General features: G+C 38.7%; 1 long non-coding RNA gene across 4 annotated transcripts in view; it reads left to right on the forward strand.

Moving 5' to 3' along the window:
- The window catches only part of LOC123570529 (uncharacterized), a 450,649-nt gene that overhangs the window by 179,968 nt on the left and 252,336 nt on the right, over positions 1 to 18,345 (forward strand). Inside the window, exon 1 of one of the 4 annotated variants that reach the window (XR_012429118.1) lies at positions 984 to 1,047. The exons of the other annotated variants lie outside the window; for them this stretch is intronic. This is a non-coding gene — a long non-coding RNA (uncharacterized lncRNA). Of the gene's footprint in view, positions 1 to 983; positions 1,048 to 18,345 lie in introns of those variants that run through there. 4 annotated transcript variants of the gene reach the window in all.

An 18,345-nucleotide genomic window follows, 5' to 3' on the forward strand; every position in this document is an offset into this window, starting at 1 on the left:
CAAAACAACAGAGATTGGTATAGAATATAATAGCAGAATCAGCCTCAGGAGACTTTAAAGAGGTTTTCAAGGAAGATCTAGATTTAGAGAGGAAAAAGTCCTCAGAAAATGCATGAACCATTCATTGGTTATGGAAAGCAAGCTTGCAAATGTGACCTATTTGGGTCTGTTTGGGAGCCCATAGGTGCACCCCTATTCAAAATCACAAGTCTGTTCTGGTTGTTAACCAATGATTAAGATATTAAATCCTAGGTGAGTGGCCTTTTACCTAACTGCATGTCATTTACAAAAAAAAGAAAAAATAAAGGAAACATGGCTTTTAACCAAAAAGACACATCTGTGTAGCAGCAAAAATAAGACCCCAATTGATGTCAGTCACGACCTCTGCAGATATCCCCTTCCCCAACTGGACCAATTCCACATGACTCTTTCGGGTTCACTTTAGAAGTGAATCCAGTGGAGACATGGAGATGTTCTCTTGTGGGGAAGACTTAAAGATTCAAAGTTTCTAATTTATGGCCCCAATCAGTTTCTTCACGGGCATATATTTTATACTCACTTACAGTTACCTTTTTTTCTAGTCAGAAACTAGCTTTATTTCCTGTTCAGAAATAGGACTACTCTTAACAGGGATACTTATTGTTAAGTAAAGTACATGATGTAATTTCTTCTCTAGTAAAGGTAAGTATTTAAAAAGAACCTCTGGATTCTCCCATGCTTGTAGGAAGTTGTTCCCACAGTAAGATGGACCTGCATGTTGGTTTGCTTTCATCTAACCTTGAGAATATTGCACTCTTCAGAGTATAACGTTCACCTATTTGTTCAAAACTGCTTATTTCTCACCAGTATACATAGTTTCCATTCCCATGTCCTAAGAGAAATTGTTTTATTGTAAAATATATAAATTATAAACTATTTCAATTGTGCACAAAGAAAAAAATATTATAAATATCAACTGTGATTCATACAAATACATTTTATTTCAGGTGTAATTTTTGGGTACATATGATGGAGTAATCCTGCTGTGGGCTTCAGTGAATGAACAAGGTGAGCATAGCTCCACTCTTAAAACAGACGATTATGAGAAGATGGATAATAGATTTTCATAAAAGACATGATAGCCAAAGCCCAGGGGTGATGAGTCTATATGGCAATGTGAAGGAAATCTCCCTGGGGGGTGAAACTGGAATTAATGAAGCTGATGTACTTTTCCTTCTTCTGGACTCAGCATAATAAGTTACCTGTAAGCTGCAGAATGAGGCATTTTATAATGGAATAAAACAAGTCAATTTAGAGTCTGTATTTATAAGGAAAGTAAGATTTTTGCAACTGATAACACTGGTTAGCACTGTGGAGAATTCCCCAGGATGGTTCCTCTCCCCACAAGATTCCCGAAGTAAACTGTGATGGGGGAAGTGCTCCATGTTCAATCTGTTCCTGATCATTCTGCTCTTGCACAGAATGAGATGCAGGAACAGGTGCTATCAACCCAACGACCGTTGGTTCTTTTCAAATGAAAGTGTCTCAGAAACATTGCACCTATTGATAAGCCCAGAACATGATATTTTGATAAGTTCTACCAGCTTAAATTTAAATATTATTCCAGAGCATTAGTTTCTCTGGCTAACAGTATTGTTAGAGTCAGTGCTAGTCTTTTGATTGAAAGCAACAGAGCAAGGAATCATGATACTGCATGCCTTTGAAGAGTTTCAGATTTGGGTAGCTGTCTGCAAAGGGCAGTTTGTGATGGTGTCAACAGCATGTGGGCTCTGGACTAGGCTGATGTGAGAGGCAGAGAGAGAGTGAGCCGGACCTGTACTTAGAAAGCCCAGGTTAGGGTTCTTCTCGGCCATGGATTCTGTGTGATCTGGCACAGATACCGTTTTGGAAGCTCTGTTATCTCATATGCAGGATGCACATAGAAATATATTCCTCATCACAGGGTTTGTAGGAACACCAAGCAAGAAAGACCTGTATGATACATCTATATTCTAAAGTAGTACAAATGTTTTGGGATATTGGGTACATGTCACAATTCCTGAGGGAACAAGATTTTCTCAAGCTTGAAAAAAAGCCTATGGACAGTTCTCAATTGAGGCATTCCACGAAAGACCTAACCAGTACTTCTCAAAATTGTCAAGATCATCAAATCAAGGAAAATGTGATAAACTGTCACAGTCAGCAGCCTCAGGAGATGTGACAGCTGAATGCAATGTGGCATTGCGGCATTCTGGGTGGCATTGTGAAACAGAAAAGCAACATTAGATAAAAAGTAAGGAAATATGAATTAAGTACAGACTTCAGTTAACAAAAATGTATCAATGTCGGTTCATTAAGTTTAGCATATATACCATATTATGTAAGATGTTAACAACAGGGGATGATAGTTATAGAGTATATGAGAACTCTGTATCTTCACAACTTTTCTGTATATCTAAACTGTTCTAAAGTGAAAAGTTTATCTAATTTTGCTGAATGGCATTATAAAGTACCATTTATTTATTTAGCCAACACATATGCATTGAGTAGCTGCTGCATGTGCCGGGCACTGTTCTAGGAGCTGGTGATACAGCAATGAACAAGACAAAATGATGAGAGGTCACTTAATGGGTTCCATGTATGTTATTTGAGTGAGGAATACCCTAAAAGCCCTGAGTTTACCACTATGGAATCTGGGTGTGTAATGAAATTGCACGTGTACCCCATACATTTCTACATGTAAAAATAAACGTAAAAATACAAAAATAAAATAATTAAAAATAATAATTAGTAAAAACAAAGTCCTGGTTGTTAGATAGTTTGTACACCAGTAAGGAAATGAAAATAAATAAAATGTAAATATATTTTAAATGATATCTTGTGCTGCTAAATGCTGTATGAACAAAGAAACACAGCATAACAGTGAGGAGGAGATATTGACAAAGTAGAAAGAGGAGATCTCTTGGGGGAGGGGTCAGAGGAGACATGAATCAGCGGTACAGAGAGAGGGTGGCCATGCCAAAATCTGGGGTGGGAGCATCCTATGCAGAGGTCCCAGTAAGTGTGAGACCTCTGAGACCAGCACAGGCTAGGGGTGCACTAGGAAAAGCAAGAAAGTCACCATCACTGGAAACAAGTTAGAGAGGGTAAGCGTGGGAGCAGATGAAGCCAGAGAGGCTCCCGTCACTATACTGGGCAGTGCCTTATCATCCAAAATAACTACCTTAGATTTTGCTCTAGGTAGGTTAAAAAGCCATTGGAAGATTTTTGTGGAAGAGAAAAAAGAAATAATATTTCTATTTCTTAGCATTTTATTATGAAAAATTTCGAGCATACAAAAAAATTGAATAAATTATACAGTGAATAGCCTCATGTATCCATCACTTACATTCTGTAATTGTTTTGCTGTAGTTATTTTAGAACATATCTATTCATCTGTTTGTTCATCTATCAATATATGTTATTTTTTGAGGCATTCCAAATTAAGTTTCAGAAAGTAGTCCAATTCCTATCAAATACTTTAGCACAATATCATTAAACAAAGTTCAGCATTTGTTTACTGTTCTTTTTATTTAAGATAGAATTTCTATATATTAAAATGCACAAAGGTAAGTGTATCAATTCTAAGAGCTTTGACAAATGTACACACCTGTGTAATCAAACCCTTAATAAGATATAGAATAACACATCACCCCCAAGAGTTTTCTCATTCTCTTTCTCAGTCCGTCCTCCCCAACCACTTTTAGAGGCAACCTGTGGCCCTGTAATTCTACTTCCAGGTATATATCCAAGAAAATGAAAACATAGCCATGAAAAGACTTGTTCAACAAAGTTTATAGCAGTTTTACTGATAATGCCTCGAACAGAAAACAGCCCAGTTATCCATCAACAGGTAAATCAATTTAAAAAGTGGTATATTCATACCGTGGAATTCTCACAGCACTAAAAGCAACAAACTACTGAAGCACAGAATAATATCGATGAATCTCAAACACATTTTACTCCATAAAAGAAACCAGACACAAAAGCGTATACATACTGTCTATTTCCTTTCATGTGAAGTTCAAGAGCAGGAAAAACTAACTCCTGGTTAAATAAGTATATAAGAAATAAATGAGAATTCAGCTTTAAAGGATCCTTTACCTGCTTTGGGCAGAACAAACTTCACTCCAGATGAATGAAGGCAAGAGAAAGCTTCCTGAATTTGCCCTAACTTCCTCGATTCTAAAGTACAGAGTTCAGTAATTGTGGAATGAGTAAATGAAGAGCTGAATAAAAAGACCTGAGATCTAAGGAATCTTTCTCTAAAGATGGGACTCTCTGAAGTGAGCCTACCTTCTAACATTTGTTGACAGCAATTCTCCAATCTGAAACCCTTGAGACAGTACTTATACACACTGCCTTTTACTCCCTCTCAAACCTTTACCCAGTACCTTTATTCATTGACCTGAAACACACATGCTAATTTCCAGAGAGTATATGTTGATGCATCTTGGTCATTTCTGTCTCAGGCACCAACAAGTTTACAAAGATATACATTTCAGAGCATTCATTAGGTTCTCATTATGCACTGTATTCTTTTCTTTTTTCATTATACTTTAAGTTCTGGGGTACATGTGCAAAACGTGGAGGTTTGTTGCATAGGTATACATGTGCCATGGTGGTTTGCTGCACCCATCAACCTATCATCTACATTAGGTATTTCTCCCAATGTTATCCCTCCCCTTGACTCCCACCCCCCGACAGGTCCCTGTGAGTGATGTTCCCCTCCCTGTGTCCATGTGTTCTCATTGTTCAACTCCGACTTATGAGTGAGAACAGGTGGTGTTTGGTTTTCTGTTCCTGTGTTAGTTTGCTGAGAATGATGGTTTCCAGTTTCATCCATGTCCCTGAAAAGGACATAAACTCATCCTTTTTTATGGCTGCATATATACACTGAGTTCTTTTTTTGTTTTGTTTTTTTTTTTTTGAGACAGAGTCTCGCTCTGTCGCCCAGGCTGGAGTGCAGTGGTCGATCTGGGCTCACTGCAACCTCCGTCTCCCGGGTTCAAGCAATTCCCCTGCCTCAGCCTCCTGAGTAGCTGGGACTACAGGTGCCCACCACCACGCCTGGTTAATGTTTGTATTTTTAGTAGAGATGGGGTTTCACCATGTTGGCCAGGCTGGTCTCGATCTCCTGACCTCAAGTGATCCACCCACGTCTGCCTCCCAAAGTGCTGGGATTACAGGCATGAGCCACCGCGCCCGGCCTACACTGAGTTCTTAAGCTAGGTGTCAGCAAGATAGAAGTAAATCACACATAATCATATATATATGGGAGAGGCATATATATATCCATGGGATGAGAATCTGGGTGAAGGCAGTAAACAGAGGGATCTAAACCAAACTCTGGGAGAAATGAGGGAGAAGAATGAGATAAGACTTTCATATATTGAGTTGGGACCAGCACAAAATGTATTCATTAATATTGGTTAAAAACATGTAATAGTCATGAAACAGTTCCTTCATGGCAAGCAGGCATGCAAGTTGCTCCTGCTACATGCATTACAGGAACTTAATTACAATTATTTTTGGTGTACCTTCTATATTAGAAAGAACTGTCACATGCTCAGTTCATGTTCCTTAGTTCTTAGGGTAGGAGGAGGACTCCCTTTTTTCAAACTAATCATTCATATCAATATAAACTAATATATATTTAACTTTACTGCAAAAAATGTATAATCACTAGCAATATTTTAATATGCATAAATGCATTTATTATAAATATGAGATTATATTACATAAAATATTTGGAGACCTGCTTTGTATATCTAATCAATATCACCTATATTTTTTTCCAAGCCAGTTAATATGTGCCCACATCACCACTTTAATTAATTATACAATATTCCGTGGTGTGAATATAACATATAATCAATCCCCTATTGGTGGATATTTAGGTTATTTCCAGTTTTACACTTTCATGATGTGGACTTCTTAATTTTCCTGGAAAATGAGGTTTCACTATATGATTGCCCTTGTGTTACTTCCAGAATGCCAGTAAAACAGTCTTCTCCTATTCACCTCTAATGGAAGGTTATAAATGGCACTACTTAGTGAACGGAAAAGGTTTCTAAAAGCTCAGGTGCTACCTAGCAGCTGATGCTTGCAAGATTTCAGCTCACCTAATGCAGGGCTCATTAATCAAGTTGCAGGACTCAACCTAGAATAAAGCAGCTGGGAAAAGGACACCTGGCTTTGAGTACAGGAAACCAGTTATTGTTAACTCTGTGACCTAGGGTATGTGATTTAGCCTCCCCAAAGCTTCATTTCCAGATCTATCAAATGGGAATATTAATCATTTGTTCTTGTGAAATTATTGGGCAGATCATGAGAGAAGGACTGTGGGTAAGACTGATTGAATTTTTCAAGGCTATTTAATTATATATTGCTTTGTCCACATTTTCTGATGTTCCTAAGGAGAACTAATGCAATGCATGTAGTAAAACTTTTGGCAAAAGTTAAATTTAAACATCGTGTTCATGTGTCTTTATACTAGAATGATTTACATTCTTTAGGTATATACCCAGTAATGGGAAGGCTAGGTCAGCTGGTATTTCTGGTTCTAGATCCTTGAGGAATCACCATATGGCAGTTCTATTTACAATAGCAAAGACATGGAACCAAACCAAATGCCCATCAACGATAGACTGGATAAAGAAAATGTGGCACATATACACCATGGAATACTATGCAGCCATAAAACGAAATGAGATCATGTCCTTTTCAGGGACATGGATGAAGCTGGGAACCATCATCCTCAGCAAACTAACACAGAAACAGAAAACCAAACACCAAATGTTCTCACTCATAAGTGGGAATTGAACACTGAGAACACATGAACACAGAGAAGGGAACAACATACACCAGGGCCTGCTGGGGTTGGGGAATGAGGGGAGGGAAATTAGAGGATTGGTCAGTATGTGCAGCAAACCACCATGGTACACATATACCTATGTAACAGATCTGCATGTTCTGCACATGTATCCGTGTTTTTTTTCAGAAGAAATTTAAAACAGTTAAATTTAATAAACAAAGAAAAATCCCTCAAACTATATGTCATAAATCCAATGCTCAGTTAGATTGACTTCACATAGGTGTTGAGATTTTTCTAAGGTACTTTAGCCTGCAAAAGTGTCACACGCAAACAGGAAGCTTTTCTGAGTCTCACTCGTGTCCCAAAGTGGCTTAAACCAGGAACTCTTGAGTCAAGCTTACGTCTAAGTCTCTAAAGAAGAGATAGACTTTAACAAGCAGAGAGGTGGCTATTCAAAGCAGGGATGGAGTCTGAACAAAACGATTGTGCTGTGGTGTACTTGAGACAGGAAATTATCAAGTCACCATCACTTTATCCTTCTTGGTATTTGTCATCACGGTGAATAAAAATTACTGCGTGTACGAATAAGTCATAAGTCATAAGTTCTCCTGGTTCTTGATTTACTCTGTTTTTCTTAGAGCTGACTTTATATATTGGTTGTGCTTTAAGTTTACAAAGACTATTTAGACATTGTCTCATTTAATCTTCACATTTGTGTAAAGTGTGCATTATTGGATTCATTTTATACATTGCAATGTGAGGCCCAGTGTGCATGCAGCAGCTGGATCTGATCTTTGGACTCATCATCTAGCACCACTGATAACTGTTTACATCCTGTATATGGGAAATACAATTCCATGATCCCCTGGAATCTAGTATAGTAAACAAGGATCCATGTTGATCCAAGCACTGCACCAGACATTGAGAATGAAGTTCACCAGGTGTAGTTTCTATTTTCACAAGGGAGATGTTTCTTCTCATTCCTCTCTACATTAAGGAAAGTCCTGTCTAGGCCATGACCTGACAATGAATGCACGTGCACACACCACCCCCAGCGCCGCACACACACACCAGGACAACCAACCAACTTCTGCCTTAGAGAATCCAAGCTGAGAAATTCAGGAATCAAATAGTTGTCCATGAGCACTGAGGTTGAGAGACCAGGCTATGGACCGAGAGGCCTGGAGTGTGAACAGCACCTCTGGGGGAAGAGACACATGAAAGTGAGGAATCCATTGTGAGGTGAAAGGAGAGGCTGGGCTAAAAGAAGAGCCCCAAAGGGAAGTGCAATGTCTTCTACCCACCTAGTCCTATGAGCAGATTTCGGTCCAGAAATCATTGTACTGGAGGGGTTTTTCTTCACTGTCTGGGACCTGGTTTTTCAGCTCTTGTTGGGTTTTCCCACTTGCATATACTTCATTTCACACCTCCACTCATTATATGAGGTAACTTGACTGATTTTCAGTTTCTTACCAGCAAAATAACAAATTTTTTATTTGTGCTTATTGCAGCACTATTTTAACATTGTTAAAACGAAACAACTTAAATGATCATTAACAAGTTAGTCACAAACGGCGGGGCACGGTGGCTCACGCCTGTAATCCCAGCATCTTCGGAGGCCGAGGCAGGCTGATCACAAGGTCAGGAGATCGAGACCATCCTGGCTAACACGGTGAAACCCCGTCTCTACTAAAAATACAAAAAATTAGCTGGGCGTGGTGGCAGGCTCCTGTAGTCCCAGCTACTCGGGAGGCTGAGGCAGGAGAATGGCGTGAACCTGGGAGGTGGAGCTTGCAGTGAGCTGAGATCGCGCCACTGCACTCCAGCCTGGGCTACAGAGCCAGACTCCGTCTCAAAAAAAAAAAAAAAAAAAAAGAAAAGAAAAGTTATATAAACTCTGGCCTTCACTTTCTCTCAAATACGTTATGGTAATAAAGGATAACATGGTATCTTCCATATAGTATCTAACATATTTTCTTTTACTGCTATAATGTATTGTATTCTATGAAAATAATGTAGATATTACATATATGAGTATAAAAATATATGTAATATGTGTATCAATATATGATATATAAATATTTAATTTTATAAATATATGTATGTAAATTTACACAATTTAATAGGTATATTTCATAGGAATATAACTAGCATTCCTATGAAATGTAAAATATGTTGTATATATATCTGTATATTTATATATACACACACACACAATCATACCATATATGTGTTAAGTGAAACAAAAGTTGCAGTGCACATCTAAAACAAAACTTTATATTTCTCTATATACACATATTTATATATTGCCTGTAAATATATTGGGAAGACACCTCCCTGATTATAGAAGTTACCTCTTAGAAGAGGCTTAGAAAAGGGTGACCTAACCCTGTCTTTCTATCTTAATATTTTGCTTAATTATGATAATGGATGAATACTTCTAATGTAATTAAAACTAATCCAAAACATATTTTGAAAAGAAACAAGCAAGTACACCACAAATTGCCTGCTTTATGGTTTGCTTTGTTTTGCTTTCTTCTTCCTCCCATCCTCACTGCTCCATATATGGAGAACAAAATCATTTTGTGGTGAGTTTTCACTTCGGCGTTCTAAAATAGAAGCTAAAAAGAGAATATGAAGTTACTCTGAGGTCTGTGCCTGCTGACATTTTTTCTCTTTTTTGTTTAATTTTCCACAATATGGACATGGGTGAAAATAAAACATAAACCTTGATAACTAGAGTTTTCATCAAAATAATAAATGCCAATTGAAGAATAATTTTCAGGCATAATGGCCCAGAAGTGCTTACTTCATCTTTTAAATATGAGAGAATGTTAAAAATATTTTTAATGACTATTAAGAAAAATAATGGGAATATTAAATCTTTTTTGTTCTGTACTATGTGTTATTGTTGTGTACTATGTGTTATTGTTGTGTACTATGTGTTATTGTTGTGTACTATGTGTTATTGTTGTGAGTGTGTCTGCACCAGGGTCCTCATGGATAAAAATATCAACACATTTGTTTTAGCAAACGAAAAAATCCTCTGGGACTAGAATGTGGCAGCTTAACATGATGTTTAATTTACCAATTTAAAGATGTTTATTCTTATATAAAACCTTATATGCACATTGACATCATGTGTTTCAAAACTCATCCTATATACAGGAGTCCAAAGGTTCAAGTCGTTGTGCTAAGAGGTTTCCTTGTTTATATTTTTAATAGAGTTCTTAACTTATTTATAGAAGTAAGCACCTAATGTAATTTTTTAAAATGATGCACTTCGGGAGGCTGAGGCAGGTGGATCACAAGGTCAGGAGATCGAGACCATCCTGGCCAACATGATGAGACCCCGTCTCTACTACTCAGGAGGCTGAGGCAGGAGAATGGTGTGAACCCGGGAAGTGGAGCTTGCAGTGAGCTGAGATGGTGCCACTGTACTCCAGCCTGGGCAACAGAGCGAGACTCTGTCTAAAATAAATAAATAAATAAATAAAATAAAATAAAAATTAAAAAAAAGATAGGCTTGGGCACAGTTAAGGAGGTTCAAACCTGAACCCCCTATGACCTTAGCAACATGGGTGATGGGTTCAGGAGAGGGGATGTGTAACCTGGGGATCAGGGCTGGGGAAACAAATCCATTCTTCCCCACGAATGGAACCTGGATAGAAATGCGGAGATGGCCAATGTCCTAGTCCTATATGCAAAGACCAGGGAAAAGTACCACAGTTGCCTAATGTGAAGGAAGGGGCTCATCAGTAAGAAATTACAGTCCTCCTGGACCACTCTCAAAGTCAGTGGGGAAAGCAGAGTTCTGGGTGAGTTGAACAACAGCAGGATCCAGACCAGGGCCAGGGAGCAGACAGGAAGCGGGTGAAGAGTTCGGATTGTGGCAAATGAAAGAAAGAAGACAGAAACTGTTCATGGAACAGGACGAACACAATTGGTGTTCCAAGGGCTGTCTTATTTGGCCAATATAGCAGAGGGCATGTGTCGTTATCTTGGGGAGCCGCATTAGTGGTGCAGGCTCATCATTAACCAGCCTACCTCAGGTCCGTGGAGGAAAACAATCAAAGACACAAAAAATGCTGGTATCAAGGATCACACACTGAAAGCATAGAATTTGTTCATGTACCTCCTTCCTTGATTAGTGTTGTCTTATAAATAGCATGGGGCAGGGCTTTCTGGTGGGTCCCAAAATAGGCACTCAATGGAAAAACTCACTACCAGTGTTGGAGAAGCACTAATATTTTTGTAGAGATGTAATATCTGTTATTGCCTTAGTATTTTTGTTTTGTTTTGTTTTTTTGAGAGAGGGTCTTGCTCTGTCACCCAGGCTGGAGTGCAGCAGCACCATCTTGGCTCGCTGCAACTTCCACCTCCCGGGTTTAAACCATTCTCCTGCCTCAGCCTTCTGAGAAGCTGGGATTACAGGTGTACACCACTATGCCCAGCTAATCTTTGAATTTTTAGTAGAGATGGGGTTTCACCATTTTGGCCAAGGGGATCTTGAACTCCTGACCTCAAATGATCTGCCCACCTCGGCCTCCCTGAGTAGCTGGGATTACGGGTGCACACCACCACGCCCAGCTAATCTTTGTATTTTTAGTAGAGATGGGGTCTCACTATTTTGGCCAAGGGGGTCTTGAACTCCTGACCTCAGATGATCCACCCACCTCGGCCTCCCAAAGTGCTAGGATTACAAATGTAAGCCACCGCACCCAGCCTTAGGACTTTTAGCGTTCAAAGAAAAGGTCAGTAGCCTACTTGATAATAAGAATAAAATGTAATCCACTGCTGCTTCAAGTGTGAAGACTTCCACTTTCAAGTCCTCCTCAACTTACAATATCTTAATCATCACTTCTCATGAGTAAAAGTATTTGCTGTTACAACTTCCTAATATTTAAGGATGAATAACTGCCTTTCAAAGCAGTTAAGTGCTATGATCTGGGTCACACAAACTATGATATTAGAGTCAGAACTTTAATGAAGACCTTAACTCTCCCAGGTAGGCTTCTGTCCACTTGACATGGCCACCTTTCTGTGGAATTTCCTCCCTCATTCAGTTTAATTGTGTTTGCATGATGTTGGTAGACTCAGCTCAATGGTGAGATTTAATTATTTTTGTAAGGGAGAAAAATGATTACCCAAAACAGAGAACCCACTTACTGAAGCTCTATCAAAGCCATCTGTATTCAGTGTGATATTTGCAAAAGCTGCCACACTACATAAGGTCACCAAAAAAGCCCAGCTTGATTCCCTGCGCAGGATTTAGGCATGCCCCAGCCAAACTCCCAGCCCTCGTGTCTTGATTTTAAAAGGCATTTAGCAGCAAGCTTTTCTTTGACCTAAATGTTTTTATAACTAGTGGCTCATCTACGTTAGAGATTGTTCTTTTTTAGTCACCTCCCTTTAGGTACTGAATATTTTTCGGCAGCTTCCTGGATACCTAATGAACCTACTTTGGGACCAGGTGAAATATATTTTTGGAACACTATCACCCTGCACTTCTCAGGTCATAAATTTCTTTATTATTTGCCCTGGCAGGTGTTGCTACCCCAAAAGTTATTATCTATTCAATCTCAGTTCTAACCTGCAAGCAGATATGTCTGAGGAGCCAATTTATTACAGATGTAACAGCACCAGGGAAGATGAGTTTGCTTGTTTAAAGAGATGAGCGGCATTGGCAACGCTATCAATTTTCAGAAATCCTGTACATGCGATATTTTTGTAGTTATTAAAAAATCATGCGTAGCAATGTTTCTATCTTTTATTGTTCATTTTCTGGGACTACGCATCCATCATAACTTGTTCCTCTCTAAATGGGCTTGTCTTTCAGAAATTGGTAGCCTTATAGAGTTTTTGCCAAGCACTAACTTGTGAGATCAGAAGACCATGCCATCTATATTCAGATCTATGTTTTTCCAGGAATGATGCAGGAAATGTCCTTTACATGTAATTTTACCACTCTGGGTATCAATTTTATGCAATCAATTCATTCACTTACTGATGTGATTGCATTAGGCATATCCCCAGGAGCAGTAAACTGGGAGAGGAGGATGTGGGGTACAGGATAACACTGAGGAGTACAGATCACAATAACACTTATCGTGATCTAAAATAAAACATATAAGTGTGTGTATATATGCACACATACATGCATACATATGTGTATGTACACACACACACACACACACACACACACACACTATTAATCACAACTTATTGAGGAAGGCTGACCTGGTTCTAATCTTGCTTTCTGCTATAGGAAATTGGGCAAGCCAATGACGTCACTTCCTTGAATCTGTTTTATGTTTACTCTATAAAAAAATAATAAAACCTGTCTGTTAGAAACGTTACGATGATTCAATAACACTTTTAAAGCTACTAGTGTAAGTCCTGGCACCGAATAGTTATTATGAATTTTAAATTATTAATTATGAAAATATTAATGATCAATATTTGAAGTAACTTCCTTTACAAATAGATGTCTAATATTGGAGAAAAAAGGGTCACTAATATGTATGCAATTAACTTTAAAACCAGGCTGTAAAATAGAAAATCTCAATACAAGGAGAAAAAATATATGTACTCTGCTGGTGACCTCTAGCCAAAGAGATCAAAGGACGTCTTGTGAGGAAGTATAGATTGAGGCAGACTTTGAAGGATAGTTATTCGGGGCTCTTTGATTTGCAAGGGACAGAAACTGAACTCTAAATATGTTAAACTGAAAAAAGGAATATATTGGTTCACATCTGGCTTCAGGCACAATTGGATCCAGCTATTCAAATGAAGCTTTAAGGACCCTGATATCTTTTTTGTTTCCGAGTTATAAATCCCTGTGTGTTGGGAGAATCATGACGTATTCAAGCATAAAATTGTATGACTCATATCTAAAGGAAAAGATAGCATTTCCCAAAAGGTACATGGTACACCGTAGGGAAAACTATAATTTGCCCTGCTTTGGTTAATTGTTCTTCTCAGACCAATTGCTATGGCCAGGAACGATGGAGTACTCATTGAACAGCTTGGTTTGTATGCCCAGCTTTACGATGAGGAGATGGGTGCTGAGGTCGACAGTCTTACCAGAACCACCCGGAATGATGGCAGAATAGTTTCTCAAAGAAAAGTGGTGTTCTTGGAAGAAGAAGAAGTAGTAAGAAGAGAAGTAGGGTATAAGACTAGAAATGCTAAAATAATAGGTGTCTCAGGAAGAGATCCAGTATAAGGGGGATTCATGATGGAATATACAAAGAAAGCTATTGAGGAAGGAAAACTGCATATAGTATTCAGCCAGTAATTTATAGTGCATTTCACTAAACCTGAGATTCTCACATACTATCCCTCAGTAGACCAAACAATGCTTGCTTCAATAACAAATATGTAATAGAAAACAGTCATTTCTTTCTCAAAGAATAAATAAATAAATGTATGCTTGGCTGAAAAAATGAACTTTTCACTTATAACTGTTTTATTCCCATTTTACCAATAATAAAACTGATCTGGAGAAGTTAATATCTTACCTGAGACCTTGCAGCTAAAAGTTTAGAAATCTGAGGTTTTATCTCAATTACCTCTGGACCCATGTTGCCTTTTCCTGCCAGTCTCCCACAACTTTGTCTTCTGCAAGCTGTTGCTATTTCCAAAGCCAGCTCACAGAAACCCAAACCATTGAGACTCATTGGCCACATTTTGTTTCCAACAATTCTGTTCTTCAATCTTTTACTTGAGACTTTGAACAAAATAACATTTGTATGCCATTGACTCATAGACTTCTAGACATTCTACAGCTGGAAGGAACCTTAAGAGCCATGAAGTCTAAAATACATGTCCAGAGAACTATGGTTAAGTAACCATTCCTATTGAAGAAAGTAAGGTGGAAAACCATGGCCTCTCTTCTCTGTTCTCTGCTGACTGACTTACTACTCTGACTACTCAAGTTTTTTCTCTAAACATGACTCTAACAAATGCCTAACAGGCTCTCCTTGAATAGAGTTGCTGGAGGATAGAGAAATAATGAAAGAACATGAAGTTTCTTCCCCTATGCAAACATGGGAACATGGCTCCCCTGGGCACAAGGAAGCCGGTGCTCACTAGGATCTGACATATGGAATATCACATTTAAAAATAACAGACTGAAGATGCTGCATTGATTTTACTTACCCCATCACACCCACCTCCTCAACCCTAAATCCCCTTATCATTTAATAAAGACCGCCACCTGTTTGGCTCAAGAACTTAAGCCTACCTGTCTAAAGTGGAAGGGTGTTGGAGGGGGAGTGTAGACAGGGAACTACTCTGTGTGTGGTCTCTCCCACTGGACTTTCTGATTATGCTGAAGATAGAGGCAACTTGCTTCTTCTCCATCCCTGTGCTCAACTCTCAGTTTGAAGAAAACCTTCACATTGTTGCTGCTAACCGCTAAGAGCATGATTCCATATCTCCAGCTTCTAATGGAGTTTAGAAAAACCTTATGTTATCTGTTAATATGAGTGTTTATCCAAGGATAATATGTCTCTCCACTTTCATCCAAAATCCCTGGGTGCTTATTAAATATCCAGACTCCAGGAGCCCACGCCAAACCTACTGAAATATAATCTTTGAGCATCTTAAACTATTTGAAAACTCCCTGGAAAATTATTTTAAAAACAAAAGTGTGAGAACCTTAACCTCTCATTCCTCTGCATTTTTTTTTTCATTTTGGGTGTTTGCTCACAAAGCAAAACAGGTGGAGGAAACCACTTAAGAAGCAGAATGAGAATAAGAGGTGTGTCCGGGGGAAGGGGGTATGGGACAGGCTGCATCCTCAACTCCTAGTCTAAGCCTGGGACCAAAGGAGCACTTAAAAATCAGTAGTAGCACAGCCTTGTTTATGAGGGCAGGTGACTCCCCAGGGATTTAGAACTAAAGCTCTTCTCAGATTTAATGTATATTGACCTAAAGTGCATTTTGCACCATAGGTTGACCTAAAGTAAAATTTTTCAGTCTTCAGGTCAAGACCCATTGTGGCCATGAAATTAGTTTAGTGAACCATAGCCATCTTAAAAGAAAAATAATGTTAAAATAATAATAGAATGAAAATATCAGGAACATTTTGCATTGTAAGAATAAGAATTTTTGTCTGAAAGTTCTGTTTCAGATGTATATTGTGGGTGCATCCTGGGTTAAGAAGTTCTGTGTATTTCTTTCTGTGGGTTGGAGTCAAAAAAGTTTGATAATCATTGAACTAGGGAACCTAGAGTACCAAACTGTTAAAAGTTTACATGTATTTACTTACAGTTCCCATTGTACAGATGGGAAGACTGAGGCTGAGATGCAGTGGTACAATGAGGACTCTAAAGTATTCTAACCACAAGGTCCAATAGGCTAAAGACAGAGGACCAGAGAGAAAGTAAACATCGTCTCATTGTTTGGTCTGCTTAGGTCCTGATTCACCATCTCTGTATGCCATTTAAACAACCTGAGCTGCTAACCTGGCACTCCTCATCCCGACCTTTACCCCATGATGTCCTAAGTAGATTATTGATAAGCAGTTCTGCACTGTAAAAGATCTTTGCATGAATTGCTCTGCAGTGTTGCGTTTTTAATGCTGTCTGACGGGAACTCGTGAGGAGTTGATAGAGTCTTGTTTGTTTAGCTCTTACTGAAGGTCAGAACCAAGATTCACTGCCCTCACTGCAGAAATGCCATTAATATTCACATCCTCTCTCCAATTTCAAAGGCTCCTTGTTAAGGGCTCTTCCAGGGGCTTTCAATGGCAGCTTTGTTTACTGCCTTAAGAATCTCTTCAAAAAATTAACCAATACCAACGTAATACATAAGACCCAGTTGGTAGCAAGTGGCAGAAAACTAGATTGAAACTAGTTTAAACAGAGAGAAGAATCCTATCCTTTCAAGTAAATTAAGAATGAGGAGGAGAGCTAGCTAGCCTCAGGTTTCAGCATAGCTGGGCACAAATGATAGAATCAGATTGGGAATTCTCTGCTACCATGTTTCAGCTCTGCTTCCTGGATATTGAATCCACTCTCGGAGATGATCTCCCCTAGTGGTGACAACAGGATTACCGAAGCAGCCCCTAGCTTTGATTATCTTCCATTCTAACTGAGTATCATTGACTTTGAATGCCCATCCCTAAACCAATCACGTAATCACTGTGGCTATGCAATGTGATATGATGATTGATGGAGCTCCACATAAGGACATTAGATTGAACTAAGGTGTATTCCCATCCTTATCCCACAGAAATAAATATGAGGAAACAGTTACCAGAAGTCTCAATGGATCCTAGATTTTAGAAGTTCAGGCTCCGTTCTGTGATAGGAACTCTAGGGCAGGATACTTTAACCTTGAAAAACTTACAATATAGGGTCAATCATGTAGCAGTTACTCTGCGTGTGTGTTCTACATACAGTTTCAGGTGTTGAACACCAGGAGAGATCTCTGAAGAAAACGCAAGCATTCTTTGCAGTCTAACATCAGAAAAAAAAAAAAAAAAAAACACCATGCACATCATTAATAACTTTAAATTTAATGAGAAAAACTACTACGTAAAATTCATTCTTTTATCTGGGGTAAATTGTGGAAGGCAGAATATATAAAGTTCAAACCAAACCTTTCCGCTTAGGTAGGATTTGGATGTGGTGGGAAGACATACATTTTTCCATGTGATGAATCTACGTAGATTGAACAAATATGGCAATGTAGGGGAGAAGCAGGAGGCTGAAACATTTGCTACTGCAGAGGGACAGTGTGAGAAGGAGAAAGATCCCCAAAGGGAGGGGCCAGTGTATGGAATGCCAGGCTTCTGTGGTGTTGGTAAAGAGTAAGTTCAGCTGTACAACAGGAAATCTACCAGGCAATATTGGACTTAAGGGGGAAATCTGAGAGTAGGGTAAGTTATTAATCCATACAAGGGACTATGAGCATATATTTTACAGCTGTAGCAGAGATGAAAAACGGAGTGGTTGTGAAAGTGACATCAGACACAGAGGTGATAGATAGCCTAGCAGTTCCTTAGATGAGGGCAGTCCTGGCCAGGGGGAGTAAAAGTTGAGTTCACTCTCCACCTTTTATGATAGCAAAAAGCATGGACCTTTGAGTGCTATTTACTCAAGGAAAATGTGTTTGGGAGTGAACATCTCTACATTGTTTATAAGCAATGGTTTTCTTGAGATTGATTTCCAGGGGAGTACAGGACTGCTACATCAGCAAGTTAATGCTTTGGATTGGAAAGTTCTGGAAATTTGGAGTTAGTCTGACTTGAGTTCAATCCCAAGTTTTGGGGGCTAGTCATCTACTATTATTTCCTTCCTTAAAAATGGGTCTAAAAAATCCAACACCGTAGGATTTTTGTGAAGTTTGAGATTTCCATAAGCAACTCCCATTTAGTAAACATTAACTAAATATTATATAATTCTTAAAGCAATACTAAAAATGGCATTGACAATATCTTCATTTTATGTCATATAAGGAGATCAGTGAAGAAGAATGGGAATCAGAGGGAATGAGAC

Source organism: Macaca fascicularis, chromosome 20, assembly GCF_037993035.2.
Source record: "Macaca fascicularis isolate 582-1 chromosome 20, T2T-MFA8v1.1".
NCBI classification, from domain to species: Eukaryota; Metazoa; Chordata; class Mammalia; order Primates; family Cercopithecidae; genus Macaca; species Macaca fascicularis.